Source organism: Hippopotamus amphibius, chromosome 10 (genome assembly GCF_030028045.1).
Source record: "Hippopotamus amphibius kiboko isolate mHipAmp2 chromosome 10, mHipAmp2.hap2, whole genome shotgun sequence".
In the NCBI taxonomy this organism is placed as follows: Eukaryota; Metazoa; Chordata; class Mammalia; order Artiodactyla; family Hippopotamidae; genus Hippopotamus; species Hippopotamus amphibius.
The window spans coordinates 98,572,783-98,592,822 of NC_080195.1; positions in this window are offsets into that span (position 1 = coordinate 98,572,783).

The window sequence follows — 20,040 nt, forward strand, 5'->3', positions numbered from 1 at the left end:
TCCATTTTGATAAGTTCGATAGGTATTTTGGGGTAGCACTTAGCACAATTTATTTCCTGCCCAAATATTTTTTTCTCTCTTTGCGTTTCTGTGCCTCCCCAGTGATCTGTCTTACTTTTTTGACTTTCTTAAATTATCCTCCCTCCTGGCCATTAACGTAGGTCCTTCACACTACTCATTAGGCTCTCTTTTCTTCTCCCTTAACCCTCTCTCCCTAGGCATTTCAACCATGCGTACAAGTAATATCACTCAACATAGGCTTACGTCGCTCAAATTTATACTACATTTAATCAATTATAAGGTCCTTATTTTCCACATTTAATATCTTTGAAATGAAACTGGGTCTTGCAGTGGATGGCATGCCATGGTGGTGGCTGTATTTTTCTCTTTCTTGTGGCATATAAAATGATGGTGCGATTTTAAATTGGTGGCATCTCAGATTCAATGAAATAAAGTCTTTCCTTGAAAAATCAGACCCATATACATATTCACTGTTTCCACTTGAATGCTTGAGACAGCAGCACCGCACTGACCATTTCAGGGGGCAAAGTTCGTATTGAAATCTACGTGAATGGCACCTTCTGGAATTATGCAATATGGTGACCTTGGCAAAAGTACTTCTGATTCAACACATTCGAAACTGAACTCAAGATCTCCACTCTCTCCCCAAACTCCCAGCTCCCCTGAAATCTAGTCCTCTTCCTGTGTTCCCTGTCTCAGTATTCTTTACCACTGTCCACCCAACTATGCACAAGCAAGAATCCTAAATATCAAATTTATATTTCCCTCTCCCACATCCTATAAAATCTAGTTATCAAATTCTATTGATTTTCCAGATCTGCTACCTCTTTGTAATTTCTCCAAAATCTCCCTGGTCTCAGAGACCAACACCATTCTCAGACTCCACAAGAGTCTTCTAACTGCTTTAAGGACATCCTTTTCTTGCCCTGTTTCCCATCTATTCTCCATCTGATAGCATAATCTTTTCAAAACAAGTATGACAATGTCACACCCAAGTTTGAAACCCTTTGGTGTGTACCCCTTGCTGCCTTGCTGGTATCATCCCAGACTGGGTCTTCTGGAAGGTTCCACATTTTCTGATCCCCTCCCATGGCTCAAGTTCGTGTGCACATATTGCTTCCACATTCCCTAGGCTCCAGTACAGTGGATTTCTTTCAGGTCCCTAAGGATGCCAAGATCTTTCTTGCCACAGATACCATTCTCTCTGCCTGGAATGCTCTCAATATTCTCCTTCCTCTTTATCTAGTTGACCCTCTTCAGCCTTCAGATCGCTGCCTAAATATTGTTCCTTCTGTGAGTCCTTCTTTGACCTAAACCAAATCAGCTCTGTTCATCACATGCTTTTCTTTTCACATTTAAAATTTTTATATTTATATGCTATTAAATACTTTATATTTATTATTTATGGTGATTTAAATAAGGTTTGCTAAACTCTCAGCTCCATGACAGCAGGGACAATGCCTATTTTCTTATTTTTGGAGCCCCAGGTTTTAGCAAATTTCCTGGGACAGAGTAAGTACTCAAGAAAGACTTTTTCAATGAATATTTGCTGAGACAGGATAGAATCAGATGATGTCCAAAGTACCCCCTTCCCACCACATGGGTGATTCTAAGATACAGATTTTTACTTAACATTATTTATTGTGTTTATTGAGTGTTTTAGGCTTTCAGGTCTACATTATTCTCTCTAAAATTAATTTACTTATCCACTTTTTTTTCCCCAGTTGTTCCATGCAGCTTGTGGGATCTTAGTTCCCCAACCAGGGCTTGAACCCAGGCCACCATGGTGAAAGCATCCAAGTCCTAACCAGTAGACTGCCAGGGAATTCCCCTTATCCACCTTTATTTAACGTTGTGTGTTTATTTCATTTAAGTGGTATTTGTTTTTTTGTTTTTCATTTCTGCATTATTGTAAAATTATGTTTTATCAATTCCATTTGTTTGCCATTGGTCTTTCCTAGATTGCTTTTTTTTTCTCTTTAAATGAATATTTCGCCTTTAATTGTATAATAGTTAAGGTCTTCTGTGTCAGGAATTTAATATTTTGGTGATGACTAGTAAGTGTCACTCTGCTATTTCTACAGCCCTAGGTCTTTATTTCAATTAGTATAATATGCTTATTAAATCAAGACATCTATTATGGTGCCAGCATTCATGTAACAGACAGAAAAATGTCTCATAAGGGTCAATTGGAAACATTTCATTAAATTAACATTGTAGCCTTTTATAAGAGGATCTTAGTAGATGCTGTTATTAACAGAGATAGGGCACAAATTGAAATGGGGTTTTTATGCATTACATGCTCTGAGTAGATTTTCAATTGACAAATCTGCGTAGAAGGCAGCTAAGCTTTCAAAATATGCCTATGCGTGTCCATAGAGCCATTTACCAATTTGTACAGTATTAAGGATCATGCCTGTTTACTTGGTTCAGTATACAGTAAGGCATAGGAACAAGTTTGTGACAGCTTGAAAAATACCATTTATTTTCCTGAATATCTGAAATGTTCTCTACACCTCTTGGGTCAAAGATATTCCTGAATAAAAGGTCTCTATTTTGCCTTTGAGAAATATTCTAACTCTATATGACTCAGCCCCTGCCCAAGGCAACTGGTCCCACTCCTGCCCCGACCAACACAGTGTGTCCTTCACTGATTAGCTCACTGACTAAACTTTAATAACAGAATTGAAACTAATCAGTGATGGTTAGTACCACTTGTACTGTAGCTCTGGCCCTACTTTCTTCCTAAATGTGTGGCCTTGAACAAGCCACATGCCCTCTTATCCCTTGTTTTCCCAACTTTAAAGTCTACCCAGACTCATTTAGTCATTGAGAACTTTTAATATATGACAATAAGCATTTTATAAAGTAAAGGCATTACACAAATAAAAGACCACTTGTGAACAACCTGACTTTTCAGGCACTAGCTATTTGAGCTCTTACTACCATTTACCTGCCCACCTAGATGTTACCCCCAATTCATTCACTTTCCCTAGAGCACTACCCTGGTCATATCATTCACCAATGCTTAGCTTTCAATGATGCTCTGTGACCTAACAAATGCATTAAAAATCTTTCAGTCTAGGGATTTCCCTCGTGGCACAGTGATTAAGAACCCACCTGCCAATGCAGGGGACACGGGTTCGATCCCTGGTCCAGGAAGATCCCACATGCCACGGAGCAACTAAACCCATGCACCACAACTATTAAGCCTGCTCTCTAAATCCCATGAGCCACAACTACTGAAGCCCATGCACCTAGAGCCCGTGCTCCACAACAAGAGAAGCCACCACACTGAGAAGCCTGTGCACCCAACGAAGAGTAGCCCCCGCAAGCCACTAGAGAAAGCCCGTGTGCAACAAAGAAGACGCAATGCAGCCAAGAATAAAAAATAAACAAATAAATAATAAAAAAATAAATTTATAAAAAAAATCCTTCAGTCTAACAATCCAGGTTCCTATCACACCCCACTCGCATGTATTTTGAGGCTGACAGATTTGTTGATGCAATGGTACAGATAATCATTAGCGCTAAGTGGGGAGGAACTTGAGATTCATTCAGAGCTGGCATTGTCTTATAAATATTTCTCCATTTGGATGGCTTTTGCTCACCTTTTTCTGGCTACATTCCCAGTGAGTAGGACCTGGAAAGATGTCCAGAGGATCTGGTGAAAGATCATCAGAGGGCAGAGAACGAAGTAATACTTTGTGTGAGAGTTTTTTTATTCCTACCACCGTGGTATAGTCTTATATAATCTCAGAAATACTCCCGTAAAGCTTATTAAGCTAAGACAATTGGAGTTATACTTTGTATTTGGCAACAAAGGAAACTAACCTAAATGACCAGTTAAGAAAAGAAAAGGTGAGCATCAGGACCTCCTGAGGTCATAGGCTAAGAGATGGACAGTGCCCCAGCATGATGCACTTAGGAGAGTGTCCTGAGTTCTCATTTGGGGACCAAAACCAGGAGAAGGAACCCATGTTCTACCAGGTAGGGATCCCTAAGCTACAAATGGCAGAATGTGCCTCTACCTGGGCTGGGAGGCACTTACACTCACTTGGAGCACGGGGAGGAAGCAATCACTAAGCAAACAGGTGACAGTCATCAGTAGCATTTCATCATTTGATGTTCCTTGTGATAAATGACTACTGATGGCCATCTAGCATAAGCTGCTCATTAACACAGATACAGACCCTCACAAGGCATTAGCCTCACGCCTCCTACAAATAAAAAGGTCTTTATTCGTTCATTCACAAAATATTTTAAAGACGTGTCAAATACTATTCTAGGTGCTGAAGATGTCAAGGCACGTTCTTGAAAAGAAGATATATCCCATCCTTCCAATATGAATGAAATCCTGCAGTAACATATACATTCATAATGAGTTCTTTGTCCAAAATTAAGAACTCCAAATGTTCATAGCAATTAGCAGAGTGACTAACTCATTTTACATTTTTGCACTTGATTCTTTGACTTATATTATAAAATGTCAGAGCTAAAAATAACTGTACATGGGTGAAATGTGGAAGATAACCAGAGGGAGTTTTAAAAGGAGGAGCAGGAACTAGGGACTTTCCATGAAACTGTCAGATAAAAGTGGCCACATAGTATATGATTCCATTTATATAACATTCTCAAAATGACAAAATGATAGAGATGGAAAACAAATTAGTGGTTCTCAGGGGTTAGAGAGGGGAAGGTGGTATGAGTACTATAAAGGGATAGCATAAAGGAGATCTTCGTGGTGATGGACTAGTCCTGTATCTTAGTTGTGATGGTTTTTAAGCAAATCTATGTGTGTGATAAGATGGTATTGCACCATATACACATATTATACCAATGTCAGATTCCTGGGTTTGATATTATTCTGCAGTTACATAAGATGTAACCATTGAGGAAACTGGCTGAAGGGCACATGGGATCTCTCTGTACTATCTTTGCAACTTTGTGTGAATTTATAATTATTTCAAAATTGAAAGTTAAAAAAAAAGTGGGGGGAGCAAACACTAGGGACTTTCCATGAAACTATCAGTTAAAATATTTGAATAGAAACCAAATCTGCTTTCAATTGCGACCAGAGGTGGCTTTTAGAGTTTTAGGCACATGAGTAATATGTCTCTATCTCTTCAACACTGACCAGAAAAGTATAATTGCACCCACAAAGGATCTCCCAGTCAACTAGTTGGTGTTATATTCTTGTGATTTGAAAATATGAGACCAGAAATCATATCTAGAAGGAAAAAGAAAAGCTTGAAGGCAAGCATCTGACATCTATCTGAAGACTGCACGCCTTCTAATTTCTATCATGTAGTTTCCAGTTATTACCTTAGGTAAAATGAAAACTATCTCAATTAAAAATTCAGAAACTTTTCCTCAGAAATTGTAGAAGTGGTATCATTAGAATCATACAGATTAAAATCGACACAAGACGTTTAAGATATGCAGTAATTTTTCATGCTAATGGACTAAAGTACCTCTTGAACCTTTCTTGTCATCAATGTCTATGGCTCTATTATTTCTGTTGAGGTAGAATTATGTACGTAAAGTTATTACCTAGGTCTCCTGTGTATAAGGATAATGGAAAGTGCTTCCATACTTTGCAAATGCATTATGTTCTGAAAGAATATTAACATTTTACTTTATATAAGTTTTTAATGGGAACATTTCTAAAACACTAAAATAATTACTCAAAACAGCTCTCTACTCATAATTGCAATAAATTTTTATAAAATTATACATTTTGAGACGTCTTACCATATATTGCATTTTGCTTTGTTAAGATACTAGGCATTCTGATTCATTTTAACTATTTATCGAGATTGTATATACATTATATGTATGAGTTAAAAAGATTGATGAATGTCATTAAATGACATGCTTTTTTAAAATGTCCCATTTGTGGGGAAATGGATAAATAAAATGTGGCATACTATATGATAGATTTCTTCAAGACAATTTAAAAAATAAAAGATCTGTATCATCATGGATGCAGCCCAAAAATATAATAGGTGGAGAAAGCTTATTTCAAAATTTATTAAAATATGCTATCATTTGTATAAAATTCTAAATCATACCAAAATAATATTTTATACTGCTCAAGAATGCTATATTTGTGTAAAACAATGAAAATAAACTATAAGAACATACATTAAATTTATGGTAAAAGTGTTTTTTTGGAGAAGGGGAAAAAATAAATTAGGAATGGGAATTTAAGGGCACTTCAGATTCAGATGTTGCATTTATTTTAGTAATTTAAGACACATAGGGCTTCCTAGGTGGTGCAGTGGTTAAGAATCCGCCTGACAATGCAGAGGTCACGGGTTTGATCCCAGCTCCAGGAAGATCCCACATGCCATGGAGCAACTAAGCCCGTGTGCCAAAATAAAAAAAAAATAATAAAAATAAAATAAAACACATAGCAATTTTTTTAAAAAACTGAAAATTAAGATTCATTTCCTTCAAAAAAATGACAATTATCTCTTAACAAGCTTCCTCTTCTCCATCACCCTTGCATTTCATCTTATGCTTTTATTTTTAACCACCATTCATTGAGTATTATAAACCAAAAGAAAAAAGATATTTTGTAAACTATACAGACAAATAAAAGATAAATCTGCTTTATCTTTAGAAATATATAAATCAATAAATATTTTAAAATATATAAAGATATATCTTTAGGCTGCTCTTAGTCTGTATTTTTTAACACAATGACTAAGTATAAAAAGTATTTTCTTAGTATATTATTTCTAATATTCCTTTCTTGCTCTTTAAAGAGCTGAGATTGGAATACATGGAATCCTACCACTAAACCTCTACAAAAGTGAATATGTAATCCAGTAAGAAAGAAACAAGTCACCTTGCCCACCTCTCATCCCCAGGGAAGACCCAAGTTTAACCTCAGGATGTGGTACAACTCATTGACGCAGTCTGCAGGTACCATAAGTGGAGGTCATTGCACTTCCCAAATAAGAGCTCCAGACTAGGGTCCCAGCAGGTGTTTCATTTCCAGACCTCTTACACCATGAGTGACTTAGGAGGACCACAGCTGCCCTGGTTAGATCAATGCCCGCTTGGAAACCACTCACATGTTGGTTTTACATGTTGTAGCATCCTTTCATAGAGATCTGTTAGATCTCCTCTCTCAAAGACTATCTTCCATTCCATTGCCTTAACCATAGACAGTGAGTCTAGACTGAACTGTGAGTCCCCAAATCCTGTTGTCTGGTCCACCAATGTCTTCATAATAATCCCTATCTTGTCTGCCTGGACTACACTATTACGGAACACTGCAAAATTCTTAATCAGTTTTCAGATCTTGAACAAAAACCCATTTCATCCATAAATCTCATGTGTCATACATATTTTACCATATTCTTAACCTTTGAAAATTAGTGGTGCTTTACAACATGTACAGCTCTCTCCAAAGAAAATTATTTTAGCAAAATATTGCACACATTTTTGCAAAACACTGCACATATTTATGACATCTGAATAGTGACTGACTAGTAAACAAGAGCTAGGGTAGACTCCACCAGCCAGTCCTACCCCAACCCTCCCAAGTGCCCCACTTGTTGCTCTGTCTACACTGAATCTAGCCCTGGGTATAACCCCCATCCTGTGGTCTGACTCCAGTATCTCCACTTTCTATCATGTGTGTTGTAGTTGTATAGAGAAAGATGTTCTAGGTACATATCGTCTGATATAAAAATGCATTTTTAATCTCTGGTTGAATGTTAAAATGAGACAGAGTGACATCTTCTTATATGCATCATTTTTATGAAGTGTACTTAAGTATATTAAAATATACTACTTTCCTTCATTATACCAACAGCACTCATTTACCCTCAATGCTAGGGACAAGGGTCTCTGTAACCACAAGCCTGCTTAACTACATCTCTCTATTCCTTTCCCAGGAAAGATGTAGACCACAGGAGTCCACTAGACCCCCACACTCTGTTGTCCCAAGAGGCATGACTGAGAAAGGTAAACCAAGAAAGGAAGAACACAGGAACAGCACAACCACATCCATTTTTAGAACCTTGGCAACAGGTAGATTAGGAGAGCTTCTGAAAGCATAAAGGCTCCCAGTTCAAACATTTGCTTGTGTCTCAGTGCCACGAAGGCCATTCTAGGGGCTCATAAGTCTTCTTGTCCTTTAGGAGAATTCCATAAACACACAGCATCCCTAAAAGAACATTACCCTAACTACAAATCCTTGTCATTAAGGCAGACACAAAAAGGCACCACTCAGATCTCCCATCATGAAAGGATTCCATGACCAGCCATGAGGAATATAGCTGACTGACCACTTCCAGCTGTTAGCAGTTTCACAACCCACCTCAGCCTGTGAGACCAGGTCACACTTTTCTCAGTGTGTGGTGGCTATAGCCACTCATCAAGGTGATGGTAGCCAAAGTCATGTTTTTCTCAGGACACTTACAGCCAATAACCAAGCAAGGCAGGGCTGTAAAAGACCTCATCATTTCAACCCAGGGCAGGACTCCTCTAAGGGGCAAACTTTGTTCTGGGACTCCCTGTCAGGCTGGCAGAGATTTGTAGTGTCTGTTAAACCCTGCTTCCTCCCCTGTTTTCCACAGACATTTCTCCCAATAAAACTTTTGTAGTCCAAACTCTACCGCAGCTTCTGGAGAACTCACCCTGCAACAGATGAAGACGTGTCAGATGGGATTTACGACAATGTCATAAAGCTAAGAAAAGACCAAACTGGGCTATCTCATTAAACTTGGTGGAGGCGGAGAAAAAAAATGGACGGGCCATAGTGTTTCTATCATTGTCAGGAACAGAAGGAGAATGCAAAGAAGAATTTATCTAATTCCTACTTTATACCAGGAACTTTACAAATGTTATTGTCATTCAGTCTTTATGACCATTTTTTGAGAGACGTATTCTATCCATCTTTGATAGATCAAACTTGTCACAAATATTTATTCATACCTTCCTGAGTGACAAGTCTGTACCACAAAGTTACCAGCCTCAAAGGTGCAGATATTACACAAGCAATTGAAGTAAAATATGATAACTGACATGAAGTGTAGAGAAAAATGTCACCTCTCTAGCCTAAGAATTAAGAATAGGTTTCCATAGAGTGGATAAACAACAAGCTCCTACTGTATTGTACAGGGAACTATATTCAATATTCTGGGATAAACCATAATGGAAAAGCATATAAAAAAGAGAATATATGTGTGTATAACTGAGTCACTTTGCTGTACAGCAGAAATTACCACAACATGGTATACTAACTAAAAATTTTTTAAAGAATACGTTTCCAAGAGGAATTAACATCTGAGCCAACTTATAAAGCATAAGGACCCATTTCACTTGGGTTAGTCAGCTGAAAATGTGGCCAGGGTAGTTCAAGCTGAGGCACTCTACATAAAAATCAGAGAATCCAAAGTTTAACTCTCAGGTTCTTGGTAAAAGGTGAACCTGGGATTCAGACTCAGCCTTGACTCCAAAGATTGTGTCTAGTCCACTTCCATCAAAGTTCAGGACTGAAATTTTGAGTAGATGGGTATGAAATTGTCTCTCCACACTGCCCAAGTGTCGAGCCAACTTGATTCTCCAAGGCATGCTCCCCTTGTCCTGCAGTTCCCAATAGGTACAAAGTCAAATCCAAGTAAATAACTGACAACAGTAACACAGACAGAGCTATGAAGACCTTTACCACTGCTGGAGCTCCCCTGATGGATAGTCAAGTGGGCAGCAAGAATTCTTTCTGAGCTAGAAAATCACTGATCATGAAGACTTATGGAAGATTACACGTAACCTTAGCTGTTCCACTGCTCACACTAAGCATTGACTTACCCATGTACGGGAGACAGCAAAGAAATATTCTGGTGAATGATTGAGTACTCTGTTAATACAATGTCATAGTCCTCATGCTTTCAACAATTATTACTTCTTTTGTTCTGAAGTGATAATTTTATTTTTTTTATTTTTTGTTGAAGAGTTGATTTACAATGTTGTGACAATTTCAAGTGTATAGCAATGTGATTCGGATATATACATACATATTTCGTATATTTCCATCATAGGTTATTACAAGATATTGAATATAGTTCCCTGTGCTCTACAGTAAATCCTTGTTGGTTATCTATTTTATATATAATAGTGTGTCTATGTTAATCCCAAACTCCTAATTTATTCCCTCCCCCTCTTGCCCTTTGGTAACCACAAGCTTGTGTTCCATATCTGTGAGTCTCTTTCTGTTTTGGAAATAAGTTCATTTATTTCATTTTTTTAGATTCCACATATAAGTGATGTCATATGATATTTGTCTTTGTCTGACTTACTTCATAGTATGATAATTTCTAGGTCCATCCATGTTGCTGCAAATGGCATTATTTCATTCTTTGTATGGCTAATATTCCATTATTTATATATGTATATAAATAAACAAATAAATAAATATATGTATATATTTACCACATCTTCTTTATCCATTCATCTGTTGAGGAACACTTAGGTTGCGTCCATGTATTGGCCATTGTAAATAGTGCTGCAATGAAGATTGGGGTGCATGTTTCTTTTTCGAGTTAGAGTTTTCCTCTTTTCCAGATGTATGCCCAGGACTGGAACTGCTGAAATGCTCATTTTAAATGATTGCTTAAATCTCATGCAATAAACAATGTTTTGCCTTGCTAGAATAATGGAAATAGTTTCATGATTCAGTGTTTAGCTAATGCAAATTATTTCCTCAAGACTCACCCCAAATGTTTCAGAGAGAAATCCAAACAATTTTTATTAGGGAATGTCAATAGGCAACTAGGATATAACATTAAGGAACTTAACAATAAAGTGACCTCCAGTGCAATCACTGACTTCAGCAGCTGATGGATTCATTTTGGCACTGGCTTCCAGGTGGAGCGTGATTAATCACCATGACTCCTGCAGGATGCTAATGCACCATTAACGGAGTAAATAAATATTTTTACATCTTTAATTTCAATACCTAAATCAACCAGCAAAAAAATTATTTTATTTAGTTGGCAATGAGAGATTTCTTCTGTAGAACTAAAGGGCTCTGTTGGCCAAGAAAGAATCCAAGTATCACATCAGGATCATAGAACAGGACTGGATATTGGAGGCAAGAAGCAGAGACCACAGCCTGACAAGTTCTGATAGAAAATATGCCAGAGTTCCCAGGTCCAGAGAGGCTGACTCTAAGCTCAGAGAGGGGTCTTGGGTGAAGTAGGAGCTATCATGGAATGTGGGCTTTGATGTGATGCGCATCAAAATAAGAGATGGCCATTGATGTGATGCAATTTCATGTGATGTAATGTAGGTAGAAGGTCCTGACTCTGTGGTGGGCCCGGAAGTGGTGGGCTGGAAGTTATGAGCTGAACCAAACTCTGAGAGTGTCAGCCACACTGCCACCAACCACTGTGGGTGGGCTCTGTCTAGAGGATGATCTATGACAGTGGTTCTTGAACATGTATCAGAACAAATAGGTCTTCTTGTTAAAAGTGCAGCTTCCCTGACTCAACCTCAGAAATTATGATTCAATGAAGCATGGATGGAACCCAGAAATCTGCATTTTTAAAACTTGCCGTGTAATTCTGTTATAGGTTTCTGATGAGAAACCATGGTCTAGGTGAAATCGTGAAACAAAAAAGATAAAGAAATTATCGTATACCTAGCAGAATGAACCATGATGTATATAATGCCATAGAATAGAACTTAATGGTACAAACAGAATTTTACTACCTCTCTCACTCTGGCTGCACTATAAGTAAACATATGTGCCCAATTATGTTGCCTCCAATTTTCAGAGGCCATTAAGAAATTGAAAAGAAAACACTTCACATGTTTTTAACTCAAAAAATTTCACCTTACTTTAACATACCAATTGAATGTATAAAATGTTTTGTAGTGGAAAGGATGTTGGATACTAAAGGGAAAAAAATGGATTCGAATGTTAGTTCCATTTCTGGTTACATTGATCATATTGACGTGTTACTAACAGCTTGGCACTTCAATTTCCTTCACTAAAAACACTTGGGAAAATAATAATACTTGAGGAGAATGATTGTTCTAAGAATTAAGTAAGGAGTCTATGCAAGCTCTAAGCCTGGTGTCCAGTACATAGAAGAGACTGTAATTTGGGGGGATAAATAGATGAATAAAGAAACACTGGGAAAGATGAGAAGCTCTTGTGAAATTAAATGAATGTTGACAGACATAGTGTTTTAGCTATCAAGTTAACAACAAACATAAAGAATTCTTTATTCTTAATTACCAATTTATTTCTTTTCTTTCCAATGTGTTTTTACCCACTAGGAACACAAGTGTAATCATTCTTTATTTTTATCCTGCTTTGCTTTGATTTCCTACACAAGCGTTGGTGTAAGGCATTCAAAATACCATTTAAACCATAGACCAGCAGAGCCTAGCGGGCTTTGGGTTCAGTGCTATTGAGCCAGACAGGAAAAAGAATTCATTCATTTGGGTTTCATTTTGTATACCCTTCCCATCTTCTTCAGGACTTTTTATTAATTTCCAGAGCACGGTCTGTGAGTAGTTCCACAGAAGTTCACAATTACGTGGGTCTGTCTTCCATGTTAACTCTTCGAATGGCTTCATTTACAGGCACAGCTGTCTCATCTTGATTTCACTGGGAGCGAGGCAGAACTGGCATTTCCCTGCTCACAGCCCATTTATTCTCAGACACGTGTTGCAGCATACATTAAGTTCAATTTCTGCAGAGTTGTTATTGAGGTGTAGAACCAGGCACAGTTGGATGGCATCGTGCCCTCCAAATGGGAAGAAGAATAATGCCGACAAAAGGACAGGCAGAGGAAAAGGTAAATTTTCCAATCTGTGACATCCATTTCATGCTGTGGAAATCCCCAATCTTTCCCCAGGAAAAGAAGAAATGGTGTGACTTGGAGGTAGATAGCAATTTTCTATTTATAAATAATTTCACTCTTGTCACTTGATTTTCTCTACTATGGCATAGATATTGTTATAACCTTTATTTTAAAGAGGAGGCACCAGGCTCCGATGGTCTAGTGGTTAGGGGTTAGTGCTCTCACCACCGTGGGCTGGGTGTCATTCCTGGGCAGGGAACTAAGATCTCGCTTCAAGCCGCTGCACACCAATATCCCTTTCATGAAACTATATACCTGTATAAATATTCCAGTTCTCCACACAATTGATAACATTCTATCAGGAGCCTGGGATGAACACACACACACGACTATATATAAGGTAGATAACCAACAAGGACCTACTGTACAGCACAGGGAATCTACTCAACATTCTGCAATAACCTATATGAGAAAAGAACCTAAAAAAGACTGAATATATGTGTGTGTGTGTGTGTGTGTGTATTACTGAATCACTTTGCTGTACACCTGAAACTAACACAACATTGTAAACAACTATACTTCAATAAAAATTTTAAAGATAAAAACAAAAAATTAAAGACAAGTATCTCAATATATATTGTTAGGTAGTAGCCCACCTGAAATTTATTCAACGGAAGAAATCTACAGATGTGGGTGTTATGACAGAGGACATGCATCATACACACGTTTAATTTACATCAATTCCTTTACATAAATACTTTACATTAAAATACTGCAATTGAAATTTTTAAGTAAAAAATTTTTAAAAAGAGAAGGAAATGGAAGCACAACAGGGTTATATACATTACCCAAAGTCACACAGTTGGCAAGCTACGTAGCAGGGATGGACAACACTTTCTTTGTCTTAGTCCATTGGGGCTGCTGTAGCAAAATTACCATAGGCTGGGCAGCTTATACATAAGAGAAATGTATTTCTCACCATTCAGAAGTCTAGGAAGTCTAAGATCAAGGTATCAGCATGGTTGCTTCATGATGAGGTCTCCTTCCCTGGTTCATAACTGGCACCTTCTCCCTGTGATCACCACGCCTTCTCGCAGTGAAAAAAGGAGCTAGCTCTTTGAGACTCTTTTATAAGGACATGAATCTCATTCCTGAGGACTGAACCCCTCATGATCTAAGCACTTCCCAGAGGCCCAAGCTCCTCATTCCATCACACTGGCCATTACCACTTCAACATATGAACTTTGGGGTGACACAAATATTCAGACCATGACATTTTTCTAACTCCAAATCCCAGATTCCTTCCAAAACGGCAATATTTTTCCATATTGAGACTTGACCCTGGATTTAGCAGAGTCCTTAAAGGGGGAGAAAGTGAGACATGGAAGGCAAATGCACTTTTTCAGAATCAACCTGCATAAGTCGGTTCAAATAAACCCCCTCATCGCGTTCCGCTCAGAGGCACTCTGTGGGTGTAACCTTATTCATTTACTGCCAGTCACTAACCACAAGAGAGTCACTTGTTCAGACGGTCACCTTTGCCTCCTTGCTTTAGTTTAGCCACAGACATCTGATGGTTGCCAAGGCAGACAGTGCTGTGGGATCATGGACCACTCTGAACATTCTTTAGTCTTATTCGGTTGAATAACCTTTGGACTTGAGTGCTCTGAACTTGATTAGGTTGCAGACTCAATCAGTAGTTGCTGCACACAATTGTGATTTTACTTAATACATAATAGCTTTTGTTATAAGTAAACTCGGGATAATCTCCAGTTCAAAGGATTCTGCAGACAAAATGCCCACAAACATAAGCCTCTTGCACACCCTCAAAAAAAAAAAAAAAGACCACAATAGATTCATTTTTATCTTGTACTAGTTCATGTAAACTGTACTTCTATGACTAACGTAGGAAAGTGTCCAGGTGAAGGATTACATGTACTGCATTCTCAGGTGAATCTCAGAGGACCTTGTTTACCTTGTTTTATTGTGGCCTAGAAACGTCCTTATATAAATGAACCAGAGGCTTCTCTGCCTTCAGCTGAAAACCCTTATCGAACATTTGATTAACTGCCTTAGATATATTTTCCAAGCTCAGGAAATTGCTAAACACGCCAGAAACTATGAGCTGGAGCAGGAGATCAAGCATTTTGGGATCAAAGTGAAACTCCCCCAAACACAGGGGGAAATGCAGCTAACATTTGCTGCCAAAGAAACACCTCCTCCTCGTCGTCTCACACCATCACCTCTGTGTGGAGGATGCCCAGAGCGTTCTTCCTCCTTTCACTTCCAATCTCTCCCCACCCACTTCTGATCCTCAACCCACCCCTTAGTAACTCTTCCACAAGAGAGGAATAGCTAATCATTAGAAAAGCGGATGTTTAGGGGCACATTGTACCAATTGCCTCAAATATTAAAGTCTCCTTAAAGAAACTCCATGAAAACTCTCTGCATTTTCCTCCTCCTTTCTGAATTTTCTTTTTTTTTACTCTTTTTCACTCTTTTTTAAAAATTTTTTCATCTTTATTGGAGTATAATTGCTTTACAGTATAGTGTTAGTTTCTGCTGTACAACAAAGTGAATCACCTGTATGTATACATATACCCCCATATCCCCTCCCTCTTGAGCCTCCCTCCCACCATCCCTATCCCACCTCTCTAGGTCATCACCCATCATCGAGTTGATCTCCCTGTGCTCTGCAGCAGCTTCCCACTAGCTATCTATTTTACATTGGGTAGTGTATAAGTCAATGCTGCTCTCTCACTACGTCCCAGCTTCCCCTTTCCTCCCGTATCCTCAAGTCCATTCTCTACGTCTACATCTCTATTCCTGCCCAGCCAGTAGGTTCATCGGTACCATTTTTCTAGATTCCATATATATGCATTAGCATACAGTATTTGTTTTTCTCTTTCCGATTTACTTTCATAGTAACATAGTAAGCAGACACAGGCGAGATCTAACTCTCCAGAATCAATTCTCTCTCTCTCTCTCTTCCCCTCATTCTCTCCTTTCTTTTCCACTGACCATACAATTGAATACGATTGGATTCAGGAAAAAAGGAGGAGTCCTTCCTGTGGTTTAATTAATGAGACTTTGCTATAATGAGATGCACTCTACTTCTCTTTTGGCTATTAATCCTTGAGTTCGTCATTCCCCTCATCAGGCGCCCTACAGGGAGAAGTTCCAGATCCAGAGCTGTATCCACTCCTTCAGACCCCAATACCTTCAAAATATACACCACGCCTCTAAACGTCAGCATAATTATTATATCAATACATCATTTTACTCAATCAATCACTGTGCCAACTGCTAATGATGAAATCCCACAATGAAGGAAACTAAATGTGTGATGGGAGTTTGTTGGGGAAAATTGAAAGTCAAATCACCTATTACCTGGTAACAGCCTTTGGATTTCAATATTTTACTTAATGAAATTAAACCCACCATGATGGGTGTCACCTCTGTCATCCCATCTCCAGTGGTAACACTGCCCCATCAAAATTAGCCCATCAGATGTTTCAGCTATGCCTTAGCCTGTTGCCCTGAAAGGAGATCCTGAGACAAAGTTTGGAGCACAACACGTTATTGGAGAAGCGATCCTCCTGGGGAATAGGAATGAAGGTTGAAGGAAGTAAAACGAGGAAGGAGGGAAGTTCAATAAAGAATCCTTTATCAAGTTGGTGCTTGATCTCCCAGGACTTTCTGAGGACTCATGATAAGTGGCTTAGACCTGCCTGTATAGGACAGACAGACAAAAGGAGAGAGCATCTATCAATTGGCTGACATCCGTCATTGGGCGAGAGTGTCCCTAAGGCACGATCTACCCCAACATCCAGGTGGCACACATGGGAGAGCTGAGCAAGTTCCTCAGGATGACATCAGTGCCAGGGTAGCAGAGAAGCCCTTGGCAGGAAGTTAGAAGAACATAGTGAAGACACAAGACGAAAACTCTTTTGGTGGCATCTGTGCAGCGCTAGTCAGGTCCTGCATAGAACTGGTGGTCACAGAAGTAGATGGAGTAAAAGAAGGTATTATGTCCAATACAGTCCTCCTCTATCATTACAGGTCATAGCATGCCTTCCTTTAAGTCTAAAATATTAGAGTCCCCTTCAATATATGACTAGCCACAGTGTCTGCAAGGACCTAATGCAACAGACTGATGGAGCTATTGCTGCTGCTACAGTCAGTAGTCATATCTGATACCCACCATCAATCTGTATCATCAGTTTTCTATTTCTCTCAACCTTGGGCAGCATCTTGGCAGCTCTGGGTTTTTTTTCTGGTTGAATGACCTAGACGTTCATCATTTAGAAACCAGAGCTTTTATTTTCCTTGTCCTAGTTGGGCCAGGGTTGCTCAACTGCCTATTTACAGCTGTCACTGAACACAGAATCACTAAAAAGACACCTTGGTGTATTTCCAAATCTCAGAGCTACTCCTTGTCAATCCCACTTGATAGGAGTAGTCCTCCATCCTTGTGATAATCAGACTCAAGTTCCCCACCAGTATAGAACTTCTGTCTTGTCCTACTGGTCCTCTGACATAAAGATCCAACAGTAACCAGGGACAGTATAGCTTCATTCAGTGGAACCCTTACTGTATCCCCAATAGGTGAGTTATACATATAACAACCATATTTCCTATTCAGGAAGAGCCTAAGATTGTGAGGACAACTCTGTTCCCCAAGTGAATCTCTAGGAATAATGTTTAAAGAGCCAATCCTACTTTTACCCTTCAGTTCCCAGACCCCTGCTTTCTAGCCACTAGCAAAAAAGCATCATATATTAACTGTTTTCCTTTGTTAGTAGATCCTGAAACAAAAGCTCATATACCACATCCAGAACATTTTTTATCTTCCCAAACTGAAACTCCATACCCATTAAAAAAGAACTCTTCATTACTCTCTCCCCAAAGCCCCTCATAGACATTCTTCTACTTTCTATCTCTATGAATTTGGCCCATGTCCTCATATAAGTGGAATCATACAATATTTGTCCTTTTGTTTCTGGCTTCTATTCGACATAGTATTAGAAGTTCTAGCCACAACTATTAGACAAGACAAAGAAATAAAAATCACCCAGATTGGAAAGGAAGAAGTGAATTCATCTCTGTTCAGAGATGACATGTAGACAACCCCAAAAATTCCATCACAAAAATATGGAGTGGTAATGTTGCAGAACATTGAGAATGTACTTAATGCCACAGAATCGACCACTTAAAATGGTTTAGATGGTATATATTTACATTACGTATATTTTACCACAATAAAACAAAGAAAAACAAACTGCTTTTGATTTTCTTTGCTGTTGGGAAGTGAAAAAAATGCCAGACCGACAGCCACATGCCAATGTCAGAAGCTGGGAGGGCCACATTGGGACCACATATTGTGTTTGGGGAAAACATTACCACCTGATAAAATAATGGTTATGTGAGTATAGGGAAAGGAAGGAATATTTTTAACTCAGAGAGTCAGGAAAAACATCATGGAGATGATATCATAGAGACCTTGAGGGCAGGAAGAATTTCCACACTGCATGTTGGGGAGATTATTCCAGACTTTTCAACTGCAGAAGCAAAGACATTGGCTCTTCTGCCTTGGGCATATTGAAAACTTTGTTCAATCACGATTAGGACATACTCTGAATATGCTGCTAAGATAATTTCCATTTTCATGATTGCTAACTAGCCAAGAAAAAGAAGCCAGTAACTGCAGGAAATATTTGACATTTATGAGGAAAGAGGTACCCAGTGAAATGCAGGGTCTCCTCTCCCCCCTTTCAAGTTCTTCTTATAGTACTTCTCCCTGCTTCTCAAAGTCATCAAATGGATTTAAGAAACCTAGAAATTTCAAGGCTGTTGGAATAAAATTAAATATAAATGTGAATTCCCCTCAAGGCTTTTAATTCTTAGAATTAAAGGTATTTATTACAAAATTACTTAAAATTAAATTGATATATCAAAATGTGAATATATATCATCTGCTTTGTATAAATGGCCCTTTCCTCAGCAACACAAACTCCGGATATTTTTTCCCAGTGCCTCGTTTATTCAGAGCTTTTCTTTAACATTTCCATGTCTTTCTTCCTTGCGGCCAAATGAAAGAGGAATCTGATGCCTTTTTAGTGTTCAAATATTGGACTGCTAAGCATCCTTGTAGCATCTTTGCCAGGGGATTTGCCCAAAGCACATGCCTTTATGCCTCCTTCTTATAAGCAAACTCATTCTTTCACAGCATAGAAAAGAAGACTCTATATAACCTCATTGGATCTCTTACATGGGCCCAGGTAGGAAGCACAGCCTCAGAGTCAGTCTCTTCACTATCTGCAGAGGAACAGAGCGAGAGGCAGCCTCTGCTGTGACTTTGTCAGCTCTTTGGTAAATTACATGCGAGGGCAAAGAGGATAAAGGATAAAGAGGACAATCCTTGCCTGCTGATAAAACACATTCTTTATTCTCCTTTCTCTACACTGTATTGAATAACACCATAAGGAGTAACTCATTATATACTTTATATAACAAATTGAATAATTACAACACATGAAGCCAAAAAACACACTTCAAAGAATATCATGTTTCCTGACAGGAAGTGGAGAGATTTAGAACAGTGAACACAGGTTTCCAACTCTGAAGTCTTTTAACAATGTGATGTTTTTTAACATCTGAACTAGATTATGATTCTGCCAGCTATATGTGTATTTCAGCCTTCTGTTTTACATTAAAACACAAGTAGCAATTGCCATTAGAAAAAATTGGAATACAGGAAGGAATTTTTAAAATTTATTTATCTAGTTTTGTATGTATAAAGCACCTGCTGTGTCAGCATTGACTCTTCACAGCAAACTTATAGAGTAGGCGTTATTACCCCATTTTTATAGCAGAAGCTTAGAGGTGCTAAGAAATTTGCTCAATCTCTGAAGGTCAGTCTCTGAAGAGGTAGATCCCAGATCTATACAAGATCCATTTGAACCATTAGCCTTGACTCTTCAAAGTCCAGGACACAGTTCTCACAAGAATTTACTGTAAAAAATTACCATTAGAAATTTTAAATTTTATGAAAACAAAAATTTAAGTTGAATAAATTTAGTATATTCAATGTATGTTAATAATGTCTATAAAATCTGTGCCTCAAAACTTTCTTATCAAACATTCAGAAAAAAAGTTTTTTATGGTTATTTGACCTCCTAATCTT